At 40.0% G+C, this 17,263-nt stretch overlaps 1 long non-coding RNA gene across 1 annotated transcript; it reads left to right on the top strand.

Moving 5' to 3' along the window:
* The first annotated feature begins 9,096 nt into the window (after positions 1–9,096).
* LOC120865834 lies at positions 9,097–16,642 on the top strand. The gene is made up of 3 exons (XR_005721526.1): positions 9,097–9,176; positions 11,150–11,154; positions 16,625–16,642. It is a non-coding gene; the product is annotated as an uncharacterized LOC120865834 (long non-coding RNA).
* The last annotated feature ends 621 nt before the right edge of the window (positions 16,643–17,263 follow it).

Below are 17,263 nucleotides of genomic sequence, written 5' to 3' on the forward strand. Positions count from 1 at the left end.
TAATGATTTCAGAATTGTAACACATATTTCCAGGGGACACAAATTTATCAGCTAATGAAGTTCTTATGTATTTTTTTTTGCTTTAGTTTTATAGTTACTTAGATCAGTACTCCCCCCCCAACTCCTTTTAATAAAGGAAGGAATTATTTCATACATTTGTAATATATTGAGATCCTTTTGTCACAGTCTGCATAAAATTCCCCAACATCCTAAATGATTTTTAAATGATTACACAGGATTTACGCTTTGTGTTATAAAATTCAGTGGATTTTTAACAAATTCATAGCCTCATGTATCCGCAATTACAGTATCAGACTGGATAGTCTCACTGCCAGGAAAAAAATGCCCTGTGCTTCACCTATTCACAAATTTCTGGCTGGCACGTATTGATTTGTTAACTGTCTCTGTAGTTTGCCTTTTTCAGAATGTCATATAAATTGTATTGTACAGCTTTTTCAGACTGATTTCTTTCACTTAGTAACATGTCTTTGAGTCATCCATGATTTTGCAGGACTTTGTAGTGTGAACAACAGGGAAGCCTGGCTTGGTGTAGTTCATGGGCTCACAAAGAGTTGGACATGACTTTGTATTTACCAGGTTTCTTTCTTTTTTTAAAAAAAAATTATTGCAGTGTGGTTGCTTTACAATGTTGCATTAGTTTCTACTGTATAGCAAAGTTAATCAGCTATATGTATACATATACTCCCCCCGCCCTTTTTTTTTGGCTTTCCTTCCCATTTAGGTCACCAAGGAGCATTGAGTCGAGTTCCCTGTGCTATGTAGGTTTTCATTTCATCTGTTTTGTATATAGATGTGTCTATTTGTCAATCCCAATCTCCCAATTCATTCCCCCATCCGTTGTCACCGTGCTTATTTAACTTATATGCAGAGTACATCATGACAAATGCTGGTTTGGATGAAGCACAAGCTAGAATCAAGATTGCTGGAAGAAATATCAATCACCTCAGATATGCAGATGACACCACCCTTCTGGCAGAAAGTGAAGAAGAACTAAAGAGCCTTTTGATGAAAGTGAAAGAGGAGAGGAAAGTGAAGATGAGAGCTTAAAGCTCAACATTCAGAAAACTAAGATCATGGCATCTGGTCCCATCACTTCATGGCAAATAGGTGGGGAAACAGTGGAAACAGTGGCTGACTTTATTTTGGGGGGGGGGGGCTCCAAAATCACTGCAGATGGTGATTGCAGCCATAAAATAAAAAGACACTTACTCTTTGGAAGGAAAGTTATGAACAACTTAGACAGCATATTAAAAAGCAGAGACATTACTTTGCCAACAAAGGTCTGTCTAGTCAAGGCTATGGTTGTTCCAGTAGTCATGTGTGGATGTGAGAGTTGGACCATAAAGAAAGCTGAGCACTGAAGAATTGATGCTTTTGAATTGTGGTGTTGGAGAAGACTCTTGAGAGTCCCTTGGACTGCAAGGAGATCCAACCAATCCATCCTAAAGGAAATCAGTCCTGAATGTTCATTGGAAGGACTGATGTTGAAGCTGAAACTCCAATACTGTGGCCACCTGGTGGGAAGAGCTGACTCATTTGAAAAGACCCTGATGCTGGAAAAGATTGAAGGCAGGAGAAGAACGGGACTACAGAGGATGAGATGGTTGGATGGCATCACCAACTCAATGGACATGAGTTTGGGTAAACTCCGGGAGTTGGTGATAGATGGGGAGGCCTGGCGTGCTGCAGTCCATGGAGTCACAAAGAGTCGGACATGACTGGTCAACTGGACAACAACAATTACAAGAGAGAGAAAACACATCATCTTTGAATATACATTTCATATACAGACTAACCAATCCAAAGCCCACACCTCCAGCTGCCTTTGTTGGGCTTTCACATTTGGCTATTATCTCCTTGCCCTAATAACACAGGGCCAGGTACCAGACAACTAGGGACTGTCTTCCATGCCAGTCTGCTGAAATTACTCAAACTAGGTAATCCTAAACCTGCTTAGCCTGCTTACCTTACCTTACTGATTCTTTCTTGTGAAAATCAGAGTAAAACCTCTTGCCCACACTTGCTTCTTACTCCTTCTGCCTCCCTGACTCCTCACTGGTGATGTTCTGCCCCCCGCCCCCCGCAACATGATGTGCCATGACCCTTGAGATCTGTATACCAGGTTGTCTTGTTTGTTTGACCTTGACCTTTGATTGTGCATGTCTGCTCAGTCATGTCTAACTCTTTGCAACCCCATGGACTATTGCCCACCAGGCTTCTCTGCCCATGGAATTTTCCAGGAAAGAATACTGGAGTGGGTTGCCATTTCTTACTCCAAAGGATCGACCCAGGGATTGAACATGTTTCTCCTCATCTACTGCATTGGCAGGCGGATTCTTTACCACTGCACCACCTGGGAGTTCCCTGTTTGTTTGTTTTATTGGAGTATAATTGCTTTACAATGCTGTGTTAGCTTCTATTGTACAGCAAAGCAAATCAGCTATGAAAGTGAAAGTGAAAGTCTTTCAGTAGTGTCTGACTCTTTGCGACTTCATGGATTATAGACCACCAGGCTCCTCAGTATGGACTATAAATCACAGCAAGATCCTCTATGATCCAGCTCCCAGAGTAACAGAAATAAAAACAAAAATGAACAAGTGGGACCTAATTAAACTTGAAAGCTTTTGCACAACGAAGGAAATAATAAGCAAGGTGAAAAGGCAACCTTCAGAGTGGGAGAAAATGATAACGAATGAAACAACTGACAAAGATATAATCTCCAAAATATGCAAGCAGCTCATGCAGCTCAATACCAGAAAGGGAGTTTGGAGGGGGGCTTCAGGGTAGGGGGACAGATGTGCACCCATGGCTGATTCATGTCAGTGTATGGCAAAACCCATCACAATAGTGTAAAGTAATTATCCTTTAATTAAAATAAATTAATTAGTTTTTTAAGAAAAATATTACTTTAAAAAGAAAATAGAATACTGAAGTGGGTGGCCATTCCCTTCTCCAGGGGATCTTCCTGACCCAGGGATTGAACCCAGGTCTCCTGCATTGCAGGCAGAATTTTTACCATCTGAGCTACCAGGAAAGCCCACATATACAGATGTTCCCTCCCTCTTAGACCTCCCTCCCACCCCTCTAGATCATCACAGAACACAGAACTGAGCTCCTTGTGTTATAGAGCAGCTTCCACTAGTTATCTATTTTACACATGGTACTGTATATATGTTCCTATTTATTTGTCCCATCCTCCTTCCACCGTGTGTCTGCATGTTTACATCTGAGTCTCTATTCTTGCCCTGGAAACAGGCTCATCTATACCATTTTTCTAGATTCCACATATATGTGTTAATATAGGATATTTGTTTTTCTCTGACTTCACTCTCTATGACAGACTCTAGGTTCATCCTTGTCACTACAAAGGCTATTTTATAAATGGCAATCATCTCCAACTCTGTTGGCTTTGCCATATGTGAATAATAATAAAACCTGTATTTTAAAACTCATAGATCATTCCTTTTTATTACCAAAGATAATTCCACTGAAGAGATTCACTAGTTTGTTTATTCATTCATCCACTGAAGAACATATTTGTTGCTTCTAGTTTGGGGCAATTCAAGTAAAACTGCTCTAAACATTCATGTGGAGCTTTTTGCCTGGGCATGGGTTTTAAGGTCAGTTGGATAAATAAATACCACTGATTTCAAGTGCTGGATTATGTGTAAGACTATGTTTTGCTTTATAGGAAATTACCAGGATGTCTTCAGTGGTCTGGTGGCTAAGATTCCACACACCAAGTGCAGGGACAAGGTTCGATTCCTGGTCAGGGAACTAAACCCCACATGCCCCAAATAAGACGTAGTGCAGCCAAATAAATAAATATTTTAGAAAGAAACTACTAATCTGAATCCCAAATTAGCTGTATCATTTTGTATTCCTGAGAGTCTTTATTGCTCCACATTTTTGCTGAAAGCTAGAAATTTGTCTAGTAATAGAAACCGAGGTAGACAGGCCTCTAGTGTGATCTTGTATGTTAATAGGGGTATGCACTGGATTGTGTTTAATATTTTCTCTGTTGGTGCCAGAAGCTTTAAAGTCCTTGTTTATGTTTCCTTTGTTTTCTCTGGGTTTTCTTAAGTACTCTATCTTAGATAAAGTCTAGACCCTAGTGCTCTTTGAGCTGTATTGTATTACTAAGTCATTGTCATTATACTAGAGACCTGGTATCATGTAAGATTTGGGGGAGGGAAAGCATTCTATAGTCTTACAAATAAATCTAGCCTTTTCTTTTTCTGTGATAGCTTTGTCTGGTTTTGGTATCAGAGTGATGCTGGGCATATGCCCAGAGAAAACCATAATTCAAAAAGACACATGCACCCCAATGTTAACTGCAGTGCTATTGACATGGAAGCAACCTATATGTCCATCAACAAAGGAATGGATAAAGAAGATGTGGTACATATACACAAAGGAATATTACTCAGCCATAAAAATGAACAAAATTTGGTCATTTGTAGAGACATGGTTGGACTTAGATGTGGATGCACCTTACAGAGTGAAGTAGGTCAGAAAGAGAAAAATAAATACTGTCTATTAGTAACATATATGTGGAATCTAGAAAAATGGTACAGGTAATCCTATTTGCAAAACAGAAATAGAGACATAGATCTAGAGAACAAACAAATGGACACTTAAGGGGAGAAGGGAGTTGGTGGGTTGAATTGGTAGATTGGGATTGACATATATTCACTATTGATACTATGTATAAAATAGATAACTAATGAGAACCTAGTGTAGTACAAAGAACTCTACTCAGTGCTCTGGGGTGACCTAAATGGGAAAGAAATCCAAAAAAAAAGGGCATATATATGTACAGATATAGCTGATTCACTTTGCTGTACAGCAGAAACTGATACAACATTGCAAAGTAACTATATTCCAATAAAAAAAAAATCTGTCTTTGCATGGGCCAGTCTCTGAGGGCTGTGAGCTTCACAAGTGTTTCTGAGCTTCTGTCTCTTTAGACAGTAGGTCTAAAGGAGGCTTGAGTCAGAGAAATGACCTTATTCTAAAGGGAATAAGGCTGTGGTAAAGTTTCTCCTTCTGGAGAATAGACCTTGTTATGGAGAAGGCCTTGGTTGTATTTCACAATGTTTATTCTTTCTTGACCTCTGATATAGCCATTCTTCTTGGCTTTTCATATTGAGAACCTATGTGTGCCTTGAAAACAAAGCCTAGGAAAGTGTGGCATTCTTTTCAGACTGGCTTCCAGGTGTTTCTCTCTCGAACCCAGGTCTCCCACATAGCAGAAGGATTCTTTACTAACTGAGCTATTAGGGAAGCCTGGTCTACACTTAAGTTCAGTTCAGTTCAGTCGCTCAGTCGTGTCCGATTCTTTGCGACCCCATGAATCGCAGCACGCCAGGACTCCCTGTTCATCACCAACTCCCGGAGTTCACTCTGACTCATGTCCATCGAGTCCGTGATGCCATCCAGCCATCTCATCCTCGGTCGTCCCTTTCTCCTCCTGCCCCCAATCCCTCCCAGCATCAAAGTCTTTTCCAATGAGTCAACTCTTCACATGAGGTGGCCAAAGTACTGGAGTTTCAGCTTTAGCATCATTCCTTCCAAAGAAATCCCAGGGCTGATCTCCTTCAGAATGGACTGGTTGGATCTCCTTGCAGTCCAAGGGACTCTCAAGAGTCTTCTCCAACACCACAGTTCAAAAGCATGAATTCTTCGGCGCTCAGCCTTCTTCACAGTCCAACTCTCATATCCATACATGACCACTTAGCTTTCAGTAATCCATCAGAGGACTTTTCAGGTGGCACTAGCGGTAAGGAACCCTCCTGCCAATGCAGGAGACATGAGAGACCCAGATTCGATCCTTGGGTTGGGAAGATCCCCTGGAGGAGGGCATGGCAATCCACTCTAGTATTCTTGTCTGGAGAATCTCACAGACAGAGGAACCTGGGGGGCTACAGTCCATAGGGTCACAGAGTCAGACATGATTTAGCGACTCAGCATGCATGCATGCACTTATATCAAGATGTTTTTCAGGTTATTAAAAATCTTTATCCCTCAATTGATACCATTCTCTGGGTTGGATTATAATTCTGTGAAGTGGCTACAAATGTGGGTAACTAAGTAAAGTGGCTTTTCCATGAAGTTTACTTTTTTTTAGTCCTCTAAAAGTTTACTTTGCTGTAGGAATAAAGGAAAAAATAGGCCAGAGAATTAAAATCTAAAAATTGATCAATGTTATAATGAAAACACTTGAAAATTTTTTTCTATGTGGCAAAGCATACGTCTGTATCTTTATTAAATAGAGTCACTGCCCAAAAGGTCATAAAATTACATGATATAATTTCCCTGAACCACAGTACTTCCTATGACTCACAGATATGAACTACCTTGTGTTTAACTAGTTTTTTTTTTTTTCTAATACAAACCAGGAGCCAAATTAGTTATTAAGCTTTCATGAAAGTGGACAAGATTGTCTTCACTCTTATGCTCTCTCATTAAAACTACAATTTTACTTGATGTTATGTGTTTTTTTCTTTTCAAATAAGAATTCCTTGCCAATTTTGATAAAAATCCAAAGCAATTGGCAGGCTATGGTATTTCCTTCCTCCTCTGCATGTCTTATGAAAATGACCCTCCAATATGGCTTTGTGCAATTTACTTCCCCATTTCTGAAAACATCATTATTAATATTAGCACTCTTTTGAGAAATAGGAGTTTCATCTGTTTATCAGCTAGCTTAACAACAGTCTATCTGAATATATCCAGTACTCTTTCTGGTTACAGGAATTTTACTTCTAATAATGCTTGAAAAGTAAAAGAAAAGTGTTAGTCACTCATTTGTATCCAACTCTTTGTGACCCCATGGACTGTAGCCAGCCAGGCTCCTCTGTTTATGGAATTCTCCAGGCAAGAATACTAGAGTGGGTTTCCATTCCCTTCTCTAGGAAATCTTCCTGACCCAGGGATGGAACCCAGGTCTCTTCCATTGCAGGTGGATTCTTTACCATCTTGGCCACAAAGGAAGCCCCTAATGTATGCTTGCTTATAGAATGTAAGACTTATATGTATTCTTTTAACAGGACAGTATGATGGTACTAGTTTATTAGACAGCTCTACTCATCTAAAAATTTTAGTGTATAATTCTTTCATTTAATTATCACTGTAATTTTTCTTAAGTTAGAGGATTAATAGGACTGAATACCTTAGTATGGCTACATGGATTGTTTTGAGCATTACTATCCCATTTTTAAAATGAGAAAACTGTCTTGAGATTAATGACCTTAGTCAAGACTGTGCAGCAGAACTAATGTCTGAACCAACTTGTCATGCCATGCCAAGTTATTTCAATATGCAGGAAAGATAAAGAAAGATAGCACTAAGTCATGTCTGACTCGCAATCCCATGAACTGTAGCTTGCCAGGCACCTCTGTCCATGAGATTCTCCAGGCAAGAATTCTGGAGTGGGATGCCATTTCCTTCTCCAGGGGAACTTCCTGACCCAGGAATTGAACCAGCTCTCTCCTGCATTGCAAGCAGACGCTTTACTGACTGAGTTACACGGGACCTCTTCACTCTGCAGAACAGGGTTTTCTGTGGCAAGTGAGTATTTCAATTGGAATAGCAAACAAAAATGCAATGTTTTGATACAAAGACTGGAGAAGAACTGTAAAAATATAGATACATATGTATATAGGTCTCTTTTTCACCATAACATTACAGACAAACCCAAACAAAATTTTATATATATACATATATATATATATTTGTGTATATGTGTTATACATATGCTGAAGAATAGTTGCTTTTGAACTGTGGTGTTGGAGAAGACTCTTGAGAGTCCCTTGGACTGCAAGGAGATCCAACCAGTCAATCCTAAAGGAAATCAGTCTTGAATATTCATTGGAAGGGCTGATGCTGAGGCTGAAATTCCAATACTTTGGCCACCTGATGAGAAGAAATGACTCATTGGAAAAGACCCTGATGCTGGGAAAGATTGAAGGCAGGAGAAGGGGACAATAGAGGATGAGATGGTTGGATGTCAGCACAGGGTCAATGGACATGAGTTTGAGTAGGCTCCGGGAGTTGGTGATGGACAGGGAAGCCTGATGTGCTGCAGTCCATGGAGTCGCAAAGTGTCAGACATGACTGAGCAACTGAACTGAACTGATATATATATATGTATTATAATATATTGTACATACATACATCCATCTTTCTCCTTCTTCTTCTTTTTATCTATTTATACTAAAAAAATAGAAGGAGGGATTGCATTTGGCTAAGTAAGCTGACAGTTGTTAATGTGATAAATTTTGAGTTCCAGAGCATGGGTCACCATATTATGGTCCCTGGGCCGAATCCTACTTGCCACCTGTTTTTATATGACCACATGAGCTAAGAAGGATTTTTACATTTTATAATGGTTAAACAAGAAGAAGAATCTTCTGTGACACACAAGTATGATACAAAATTTAAATTCAGTGTCCATAAATAAAGTTTATTGGAACACAGCTATGCTCACTCATTTACACATTGTCTCTGGCTTCTGCCCCATTTCAATGCAGAGAAGAGTACTTGCAATATAAACCACATGGCCCATAAGACCTAAATTTTTACTCTTTGGCTTTTTATAGAAAAGTGTGCTGATCTCTTTTTAGAGGACTAAACTTCATCCTCACAATCTTCACCAATGCTTAAAATTCAGTCTTTCAGCTTCCCTATTTTGAGTGGAGAAATTGTTATTTATTAAAATGCAGATTTTTCTGCAAGGTAAATACAGTTGACTCTTGAATAATGCGATGGTTAGGGTGCTGACCCTCTGTGTTGTAAACTCTACCTATAATTTATTTATAGTTGTCTGTCCATATATACATGATTCTTTGTTGTCTATAGTTTGCATCTGCTAGTTCAACCAACTGCAGATCACGTAGTATTGTAGTACTTACTATGGAACAAACTCTGCATATACGTGGACCTATGCAGTTCAAACCCACATTGTTCAAGTGTCAACTGTATTCCTATGATTTCATTTAGAATTAGTAAGACTAAAGACTGTTAGGAATACAGTCCTAAAATGTATCTAAGGACTCAGTTCAGTTCAGTTCAGTCGCTCAGTCGTGTCTGACTCTTTGCGACCCCATGAATTGCAGCACACCAGGCCTCCCTGTCCATCACCAACTCCTGGAGTTCACTCAGATTCATGTCCATCGAGTCAGTGATGCCATCCAGCCATCTCATCCTCTGTCGTCCCCTTCTCCTCCTGCCCCCAATCCCTCCCAGCATCAGGGTCTTTTCCAATGAGTCAACTCTTCGCATGAGGTGGCCAAAGTACTGGATGGAGTTTCAGCTTTAGCATCATTCCTTCCAAAGAAATCCCGGGGCTGATCTCCTTCAGAATGGACTGGTTGGATCTCCTTGCAGTCCAAGGGACTCTCAAGAGTCTTCTCCAACACCACATTTCAAAAGCATCAATTCTTCGGCACTCAGTCATCTAAGGACTAGTTAGGACTAATAGTTGAAAGATTGGAAAGTTTTCTCTAAATCACTCTAAAAATATGGGGTTAATAGGCTCTGAATGAGGTGCTGAGCATACACTGAAAAATACAAAACATATACATTTGTAGCACACTTAGGACCTAGGGTTCAACTCAGGTCTAACTCCCAGATAGCCATAATCACAGTATTCTTTTACTGTTACACAATTTTGCTTAAGGTTGGCTCCAATTATATTATTGTGATTTTAGCCTAATTCTTATATTATCATGTTGCTGCTTGTAATAATGAACTTGCTATCGGTTAGTTGAATTTTTTTCCAGGAGATGGTGGGCTTTTGACCCAGACCCATACAGTTTTGCTGTACCTAATGGTTCCCCTGTGGAGAAGGAAATGGCAACCCACTCCAGTACTCTTGCCTAGAGAATTCTGTGGGCAGAGGAGCCTAGTGGGCTGCTGTCCATGGGATCACACAGAGTCGGACACGACTGAAGTGACTTAGCAGCAGCAGCAGCAGCAACATGGTTCCCCTGGGGGTGGCCATAGGAGGGAATGATCCCTACCTAAGTCACGCCGTGTTGCACCTTTTATCTCCTCTACTCCAGTTTACCAGGTTGAATCTTATGTGTGTGCATGTGTGTGCTCAGTCACTCAATTGTGTTTGACTCTTTGCGACCTCATGGACTATAGCCCAAAAGGCTACTCTGTCTGTGGGATTTCCCAGGCAAGAATATTTGAGTGAGTTGCCATTTCCTACTCCAGGGCATTTTCCAGACTCAGGGATCAAACTGCATCTCTTGCATTGCCTACATTGGCAGGAGGGTTGTTTACCATTGCACCACGGGAAACTCGAACCTTATAGAATTGTCATTCAAAAAAAAAATGAAGTTCAAAAACAGTTCCACGAGATGCAACCTAACATGTTCATTCTGAGAAGCTCTTGTATGGGAAAGGGCTATATAATTCTCTCGCAGCATGTTGTTATGGGAGTGGGTTGCAAATTAGACACTTTTCTTTCTTAGTGCCAGTAGGAGAAAACACATTTTTTACTACTCTCTGTTTGTCTCTTAAGCCACAGGTCCCTGCAACATCTACCATGTACACCTATTCTCCAAAAACTCAGCGAACCAGAATAAATATTTTTATTAGTTTAGGTATGATCTTATATTATGATGGCAGTCATATGATCAAATGTGTGTGTGTGGGTGTCCATATCTTTAATTATTTCCTGTGTTAAGAAGGAAATGCATCCAGATTCATTGGACTTAACTCCCACACAATTTTCTGACCAAAATGCCATGAGTTTCATATTGACTTCTTATCTAAAATTAGAGGCGATTGAAATGAATTATAAGGTGTTTCATAAGATTCTTTTAAAAATAGTTCTTACCTATGTTTGTAATTTTTCATAATATCCTTTTCCCTTCACCTCTACTCTGTGTGGGGCTATTTGTCCCTGCAGATTTTCTCATATCCTTTTTTTTTCCTTCTTTAGCTTTCATTAATTCTGGGCTGTTGATACTGGTTTAAATTGTGGTTTTACTTTTTCCTGGTTGAAAAAATAAAACAACATGTAAGGAAAATTATCCATACAAATGACTCAGTGTTTATAGATCTTTTGGTAGAGAAAGAAAATACCTGGCCTGTTGGCACAGAGAAGAGTTAGGGTTAGTGTGGACTTTGAGAGAGAAAAAGAGAATTTCTAAATATTGCATGCACTGGGTTTGATCCCTGGGTTGGGAAGATCCCATGGAGAAGGGAATGGCTACCCATTCCAGCGTTCTTACCTGGAGAGTTCTGTGGCAGGCTACCGTCCATGGGGTCACAAAGAGTCGAACATGACTGAACTACTAGTACATTTACTTTATTTCATGAGCTTCCAGGGAGAATCACTGGTGAAATTTACAGAGAACCTGTCTGAACCTTAGCTGTTCACAACACAGATGAAAGGCTTATGAGAACAAGATCTCTCTTAAGTTAGAGAAACAAGCAAGCCTGATTTTACAGGTGATTTTAGCTTTCCCTCTTACACTCAAGTGGCAGTTAATTGCCTTTCCTATGTTCATGGTTAGATAACAACCACAAGTATTTATGTTATGATTAAAATTCACAGACTAGATCATTGAACATTTTGCCTAAAATGCACTATATAACTGGAAACCAAATTTACTGACCCTGTCATTCTTTGTTTTCCTAACACTGTTGTTTAAAACTAATAGGCACAAAACTCTATGCTCTGGGATGACTTAGATGAGTGGGATGGGGGTGGTTGGATGGGAGGAAGGGTCAAGTTGGAGGGAATGTATGTATACACATAACTGATTCACACTTCATTGTACAGCAGAGACTAACACAATATTATAAAGCAATTATGCTCCAATAAAAAATAAAATCAAGTTTAAAAATACCCCCAAACAAAAAAGACACTTAATAGGCTTTTGGGATATGCATTTTACCACTGTGACCTTCCCAGGTGGCACTAGTGGTAAAGAACTTGGCTGCCAATGCAGATTAGAAGGAAGAGATGTGGGTTTGATCCTTGCTTGGGTTGGGAAGATCCCCTGGAGGAGGGCATAGCAACCCACTCAAGTACTCTTGCCTGGAGAATCCCATGGACAGAGGAGCCTGGTGGGGTACAGTCCATGGGGTCACAAGGAGTCAGACATGACTGAAGCAACATAGCATACATATACATTAACTAAACTACAGATTCTATTTGGATGTCACCAGTTGATCAACTGATGTTCTTATTCTATTCCAGGATCTAAGCCAGGATACCACATTGCATATAGTGTATTACTTTTCTAAAAAGATAAAGCCTCCAAAACTCACTGAAAAGTATAAAGACTCCTAATTGAGGAAAGTCTGCTTCCCTGGTGGCTCAGAGGATAAAGTGTCTGCCTGCAATGCAGGAGACCCAGATCCCTGGGTTGGGAAGATCCACTGGAGAAGGAAATGGCAACCCACTCCAGTATTCTTGCCTGGAGAAACCCATGGACAGAGGAGCCTGGTGGGCTACAGTCCACGGGGCCGCAAAGAGTCCGACACGACTGAGCGACTTCACTTTCACTTTCAATTGAGAAAAACGTCAACGTTTGAACATAAATGGGCTGTTTTCTATGTTCAGTTGCTCAAGAAAAAGGAGGTAAGGTGATAAGAAATGTAACAATTCATTGTCTGGTACTGTTTCCTGTACATTTTTTATGGCAATGAGGAAACGGGGGGGGGGAGATATTTGTATACTTTTTCAAGGAATTTGATTGAAAAAATGTATATTTCTCTGCATGACAACTATCCAAAACAACAGAATGTTAGTCTGGTTAAAACTATATCGACCAAGTATACTTCTTTAATCCTGCTTAGAAACTCTCACTGCTGCTGCTGCTGCTAAGTCACTTCAGTCGTGTCCGACTCTGTGCGACCCCACAGACGGCTTTATGAGAAACTGAAACAAACAAAAAAAATGTGGTTTTGTACGTTTTTGTGTTCTGTGCAGGCAGTGGGGAACAAGAAAGAGATATTTTATGTTTAGGAATGCCTATGGCTTAAAGAGGGATTTATTGCCAACTCTACTTAAAAGAAATCAAATTGTGCTGTTTGATTCCATTTATCTTGTTTGGACCCCCTTCTAGACAAGAGGTATTTCTTTGCAAGGTTGCCCATGCAAGGTTCTGAGATAAAGTAAAGCTATAAGGGTCATTCAGGTTTTTTGTATCTGAGAACTATCTTATTGATGCATATGACACCCAAGGAATTCACTTATTTCTTGTCCAGAAACCTGAATTTATTCAATGAAAGAATAAGTATTAATTGACCTCTTTTTTTTTTTTTTCCCAACTGCAGCACTCCCTTCCCTAAGATAGGACTGTATCTGAGGATTTGTCTGGCCTTATGAAACAGAGAAAGGGTTCTATTGGGAAAATCCAGAGACTCAATCTCATTGACTAAGAAAGTCTTTTTTTTTACTAGGTTTTTTTCAGTTAGTAGGATGATAAGAAATTGCTGTTGTGGGATGAAGCCAAATAGCTGAATTTCAGATAGCTTTATTGGGCTCTTTAATGCCTAAAACGGATGACTGGCTGACATCTTGTACAAATTTGCTATGTTGATTTCCCTGGTACCACATCCTTTGCAGTAGTATCTAAGCTAGATGGTCTAATTCTGGATAGAGCATAGGGAGGAAACAATAGACTCCCAAACCTATGAAGAATAAGCATCGCTGAGGCAAAGGCACACTTGTAAAGCCAATCTTGCTTAGGAAACCTTGCTGTGTAATGGACCCACACAGACTTTGGAGTAAGGTAGAGCTGGGGCTTCCCTGGTAGCTCAGCTGGTAAGGAATCTGCCTGTAATGCAGGAGACCCCAGTTTGATTCCTGGGTCAGCAAGTTTGCCTGGAGAAGGGATAGACTCCCCACTCCAGTATTCTTGGGTTTTCTTGGTGGCTCAGATGGTAAAGAATCTGCCTGCAATGCCGGAGACCTGGGTTTGATTCCTGGGTTGAGAAGATCCCCTAGAGGAGTGCATGGCCATCCACTCGAGTATTCTTGCCTGGAGAATCCTCATGGACAAAGGCGCTGGCAGGCTGCAGTTCAGTGGTGTCGCAAAGAGTTGGACACAACTGAAGTACCTTAGCAAACATGTGGAGCTGGGTGCAATTCTGGCTTGATCACCTACATGCTGTGGGATTTCAGATTTGTTCCTTAGTGAAAGTGAAGTCGCTCAGTCATGTCCGACTCTGTGTGATCCCATGGACTGTAGCCCACCAGGCTCCTCAGTCCATGGGATTCTCCAGGCAAGAATCCTGGAGTGGGTTGCCATCTCCTTCTCCATTGTTCCTTAGCCCCACTGATCTTTAACTTCCTTATTAACTGGGGATCCTATTTCCTCACTGCAGAATTATAAGGATTAACTGAAATAATGTCTATAAAATATTTGATACATAATAGTCATTCAATTATTTGATTATTCTTTCTTTGGTTCTGCTTCTTCCTTGAAAATCATGCCATCTTGATCCCAAAGACATAATTCTAATGTAATCATATATATTTTTAAATGTGTGATGTTCTGGTTTATTTACTATTTTTTATTTTAATTTTTTTTATTGTGGTAAAAGTCACATAACATAAAACATGATTTAAACCACATTTAACTGTACATTTAGTGGCACTGAGTGAATTCACATTGTTGTGCAACTTTCACCATCATCCATCTCCCCTGGTTTTTACCTTCCTAAACTGAAACTTTGTCCCCATTAAAATCTACCTCCCCATTCCCCCTTACCACTTCCCCACACCCTGGCACCTGACATCTACCAGTGTACTTTCTGACTCTATGAATTTGACCATTCTAGATACCTTGTGTAAGTGGATTGTTTTGAAGCAAGGAAAGAGTGAAATGAAAATAAGAACACCTCAGTATTTCCCAATAAAGTTCTATCCATGCTCGTGCTCAGTTGTGTTTGACTCTTTACAACCTTTTGGACTGTAGCCCACCAGGCTCCACAGTCCATGGGATTTTTCAGGCAAGAATACTGGAGTGGGCTGCCATTTCCTTCTCCAGGGGATCTTCTCGACCCAGGAATCAAACCCTGGTCTTCTCTGTCTCCTGCTCTGCAAGTGGATTCTTTACCAACTGAGCCATCAGAGAAGTGCCAATAAAGTTAAGTAACTTGAGAATTTGGGATGGCATGTAAAGACATACCCTTTTCAATCATGGGATCTCAGAAAGGACACCACCCTTATGGCAGGAAGTGAAGAGGAACTAAAAAGCCTCTTGATGAAAGTGAAAGAGGAGAGTAAAAAGTTGGCTTAAAGCTGAACATTCAGAAAACTAAGATCATGGCATCTGGTCCCATCACTTCATGTCTAATTGATGGGGAAACAGTGGCTGACTTTATATTTTTTGGCTCCAAAATCACTGCAGATGGTGACTGCAGCCATGAAATTAAAAGACACTTACTCCTTGGAAGAAAAGTTATGACCAACCTAGATAGCATATTCAAAAGTGAGACATTACTTTGCCAACAAAGGTCCGTCTAGTCAAGGCTATGGTTTTTCCTGTGGTCATGTATGGATGTGAGAGTTGGACTGTGAAGAAAACTGAGCACTGAAGAATAGATGCTTTTGAAATGTGGTGTTGGAGAAGACTCTTGAGAGTCCCTTGGACTGCAAGGAGATCCAACCAGTCCATCCCAAAGGAGATCAGTCCTGGGTGTTCTTTGGAAGGAATGATGCTAAAGCTGAAGCTCCAGTACTTTGTGAAGAGTTGACTCACTGGAAAAGACCCTGATGCTGGGAGGGATTGGGGGCAGGAAGAGAAGGGGACGACAGAGGATGAGATGGCTGGATGGCATCACCGACTCGATGGACCTAAGTTTGAGTGAACTCCAGGAGTTGGTGATGGACAGGGAAGCCTGGCGTTCTGCAATTCATGAAGTCACGAAGAGTTGGACACAACTGAGCGACTGAACTGAAATGAACTTGAAAATTTGGGATGTGCAGGTAAAGACATACCCTTTTCAATCATGGGAGCTCAGAAAGGGAGGGGAAAATTATACTGTGACTTAAAGCTCCCATCAATCAAATTTCCAGAACTAGTTACTCTGTAGATGCCATGTACTAATCACTCAGTTTCTAGATTCATTTGATCTGTTCCCTCACTAAGTCAGAAATAAATGAATCCCAAATGATTTCCAGCAATTCTAGCAAGAGTATCATTTTCTTTAAAGTCAGTCATTACACTTCTTCCTCTGATGTGTATCTAACTTTTTTCCTGCCAAGCAATTTCTGAAATAAAGACTACAAAAAATGAAAAAAATATTTATTTTCAAAATATTTCTAGCTACTTTAATTGAAAGAAGATGAAATGTAAAACCATCTGATCTAACACTCATATGATGTATTTATGAAGATCTAAAAAAATTGTAAGAATGAAAAAAAGAGAATTTAATTGTATTTTATTAGAGAACAGTTTTGTGCAATAAATGTACCTTTAAAAAATGATAACACCATTTCTTAATACTTTGTGCATCTAAAAATTATATTGTTGTTGTTCAGTTGCTCAGTCTTGTCCTACTCTTTGTGACCCCAGGGACTACAGCACGTCAGGCTTCCCTGTCCTTCACCATCTCCTGGAGCTAGCTCAATCTTATGTCCATCTTGTCGGTGATGCCATCCAACCATCTTTTCCTCTGTCGTTCCCTTCTCCTTCTGCCTTCAGTCTTTTCCAGTATCAGAGTCTTTTCTAATGAGCTGGCTCTTCGCATCAGGTGGCCAAATTATTGGAGCTTCAGTTTCAGCATCAGTCCTTCTTCCAATGAATATTCAGGATTGATTTCCTTTAGGATTGATTGGTTTGATCTCCTTGCCATTCAAGGGATTCTAAAGAGTTTTCTACAACACCACAGTTCAAAAGCATCAATTCTTTGGTGTTCAACCTTCGTTATGGTCCAATTCTCACATCCATATATAACTACTGGAAAACCATAGCTTTGACTATACGGGCCTTTGTTGGCAAAGTAATGTCTCTGCTTTTTAATATGCTATCTAGATTGGTTATTGCTTTTCTTCCAAAAACTTAGGTTGCTTAATTTAAAATGTGAATTCTTAGGTTTCACTAACAAAGTTGCTGAATCAGTGGGTTGTGGTGCTGCCCCTGTAATATTTTTTTAAAGGTTTTTCTTTTAATGGGGACCGTTTAAAAAGTCTTTTTTGAATTTGTTCCAATATTGATTCCATTTTATGTATTTTCTTTCTTTTTTTTTTTTTTGCCTCAAAGCT

Source organism: Oryx dammah, unplaced genomic scaffold (genome assembly GCF_014754425.2).
Source record: "Oryx dammah isolate SB20612 unplaced genomic scaffold, SCBI_Odam_1.1 HiC_scaffold_1, whole genome shotgun sequence".
NCBI lineage: Eukaryota > Metazoa > Chordata > Mammalia > Artiodactyla > Bovidae > Oryx > Oryx dammah.